This window comes from Penaeus monodon, chromosome 24, assembly GCF_015228065.2.
Source record: "Penaeus monodon isolate SGIC_2016 chromosome 24, NSTDA_Pmon_1, whole genome shotgun sequence".
Lineage (NCBI taxonomy): Eukaryota > Metazoa > Arthropoda > Malacostraca > Decapoda > Penaeidae > Penaeus > Penaeus monodon.
The window spans coordinates 13,645,937-13,646,317 of NC_051409.1; positions in this window are offsets into that span (position 1 = coordinate 13,645,937).

Here is a 381-nt window from a genome sequence, read left to right on the forward strand (position 1 = left end):
AAAGCATGTGATAACCAAGGTAGCGGCGGTAAAAGCATTACCGTTCCTTCCCCCCTTCCTTCCGCGCAATTTCGCACAACTCTATACCTTCTGACTTTCATATCTATCTCCCTCTTTATCTATGTTGTTTTTTCATCTCTACCTTATTTAATCAGATAGCTTCATTCTTTTTCTTTTCGCATCACGGCTCACCCCCCCCCTTTTTCGACGTTTATTCATTCAGTTCATTCTTCTTCATCATTATCTATTTTTTTTCTCCCACTTTCCGTCTTTTTCGCCGCCAAACACCCTAATCTTAAGCCACATCGTCGCCGCCAAGAACTTGCTATTCATTTCAAGTTGTAAAGAAGATGCTTGAGAAAAAAATACGGGAAACGAATA